The 2,568-nt window shown below is 35.3% G+C and overlaps 1 long non-coding RNA gene across 1 annotated transcript; it reads left to right on the top strand.

The window, feature by feature from the left end:
* Window positions 1-654: 654 nt before the first annotated feature.
* Window positions 655-2,265, top strand: LOC139722733 (uncharacterized). The gene is made up of 3 exons (XR_011710300.1): window positions 655-821; window positions 1,493-1,596; window positions 1,980-2,265. It is a non-coding gene; the product is annotated as an uncharacterized lncRNA (long non-coding RNA).
* The last annotated feature ends 303 nt before the right edge of the window (window positions 2,266-2,568 follow it).

The raw sequence follows: 2,568 nt of genomic DNA, 5'->3' as shown, positions 1-2,568 counted from the left end.
CCACATACTAAAATAATTGTTTTGATTACCTTTGAATTCTCCATGAAAAAAAAAAAAAAATGATTTTAGAGTTACTTCTGCTAAAAGTCTAACATTAAATCAGGGAGGTCCTCTTCCCACCTCCCTGTCTAATTGAGGCGTTACCAACAACAATGAAGAGTTTGATAATGTTGTCAAGAATACCGTACCAGCAAATTTGATTTGGAATAATGGATAGACAACAAGAAAAAAAAAAAAACTCCTGTGCAACGTTTATGCTCAGCACACGAATTCATAAATTGTTCTATCATGCTATATTATGAGCCTAAAAGCCTCAATGTAGACGTAATTGGCCTATACGTGGCAAGTACTTTTGCCTTAGTTTGCGATTTTTCATTTTGTTTGTTTTGATTTTCTACAATCTATGGTTCTTTGAAACACAGAGGGGTTTTTTTTTGGGGGGGGGGGGGATGGAGGCTAGGGATTCAGAGCTAGGCAAATTGTAAAATTAAACCAGAGAGACGTTCATAAACTTCAGATTCTGGTAAGCTGTAGAATATAGACCTGAAAGGGATGGGGGGGGGGGCAGTGTGATGTTTTGCAAATCTGTGCATCAATTTTATATTCTTACAGAACTGGTAGTGATGGAGTTTCATGTGACTGACATCTTTTATTCATCTTCCATTACAAACAGATATTGAGGCATTTGTGTGGACAACCCAACAACTTGCAGACTGGAATGAAATGAGTGCTGTCCTTCGATGATGGGCTACTTTACAGTATTGTACTCCATACCACATTCCTGCAGATTTCTCCTATCATCTCAAGCTTGAACAAGAACCGTAAGTTACATTGCTATCTGTCAAGGACTTAGAGTAAATTAGACAGACTAGTGTGTAATAGACAGTGCAGGCACACTACTAGTAATAATAATATTCCTAATATGATTTGCCACATACTGAAATAATTGTTTTGTCTTACTCTTTCTTTAATTACAACTGTATTTGTAGTTTTATGAATGTGAAGCACTGACATAACATGGAATCCAACATTTTGACATCTAATTATCTGTAGTCATGTTGCATTTTGGTATAAAGGCAATGTTGTCCCTCAGTCTGATTTTGATGTGGTAGCAGTGTGCATTTCTTCAGTGTCATGTATCTTTCAGGACTGTTGTAACTGTAGTTTTTTATTGTTAGTTTGATTATTGTTGTGTTTTTATTTTTTTATTGGGGGGGGGGGCAAGGGAGATGAGGAAAAACAGTTACACACTCTGTACTGATATGAGATACCATCAACTTTGCAAAAGTCAATGGCACATACTGTATGACAAATTCTTGGCAGAGACGATGAAAATGAACTGTCTCAATATACATTTATAGTTTTACTCATGTCAATGTGTTTTTTTCTTTGTTCACTCAGAAGTCAAATGTCTGAGACATTACTTACATGGAATTGACTGTGTAACTGATTTTCACTTGTGATGTCCTGCTTTCTTTATTCTTTACTTTAGTTCTGCTCCTGATTCTAGTCAACAATATGTTCATTCACCATTTCGTCTGGCGTAGCATCCTCTTCTTACTGCACTCAAAGGTTACATTGTGCACCATGCTAAAGGTGAGCAAGATCAATAAACAGCATAACACCTTTTCATGTAGTATTTGGTTTTATTTTGTCATAGACAATTACTAAGAAAATCCAGTGTCAATGGACAATTAGGTGTAATCCTACGACAGTCTTGTTATGCACATTATCACATTGATTTCAACTTTATGATAAAAAAAAAGATGTACTAGCACTTTTGAGTAAAACATTACCAAAATGTTGATATGAAAGGAACATTATCATATAATTATTTTCTTAGGGAAATCGGTGTAGTTTTAGAAATGTGTAAAATTAATTAAGAAGTATGTTATGACTGTTGTATCAAATGTCATCATTCTCCTCTGCAATGGAGAAGTAACATTGTCTGTGAAAAACAATTGTTCCTCTTTGCATAGGGAGAGAAGCAGATAACAACTGTCTACTGGAGAAAGCCAAGAGAAACCCGAAACAGCTACAAATGACTAGGGTGGCTGAGCTGAACATCTGCACTAAAATCCAAGCCATGGGATCATTGTGGAAGGAGATCATAGCAATATTTCACCACAATCACAGAGTTGCTCCACACAGCAGCATCAAACTTTTCACAAGAGTGTGTGCTCTATGAATGGACAGGCAGGTTCTAGCAGAACATTATTTCGATGTTCTTTTTGATTTTCTATTTAATGACTTTGGGTTTGTATGTGTGCAGAAATGGGGGGGGGGGGGTAGTGGTGTCATAAAGTAGGACATCATTTTTAATAATGGTAATAATAATAATAATGATAATCATCATCATCATCATCATAATCATAACAATAAAAACAGTAATAATTATAATAATCAACAGTGCTTTAATATATAGCATATGGAAACATTCTGTATTATGCCTTTTGTGCTCAAGGATAGAAATGATTGAACAAAAACATACAATTGCAATTACAATGATACCTTTTTTCACGTTTAGACTGTAATGGTAGAGACATTACAAGCAAATGTATGCCATTG

The sequence above is a fragment of the Diadema antillarum genome, unplaced genomic scaffold (assembly GCF_040938485.1).
Source record: "Diadema antillarum isolate AM-2024a unplaced genomic scaffold, OU_Dant_1.0 scf00000170, whole genome shotgun sequence".
In the NCBI taxonomy this organism is placed as follows: domain Eukaryota; kingdom Metazoa; phylum Echinodermata; class Echinoidea; order Diadematoida; family Diadematidae; genus Diadema; species Diadema antillarum.
Note: the sequence above shows the minus strand (reverse complement) of the source record. Positions and strands in the feature narration are given on the sequence as shown.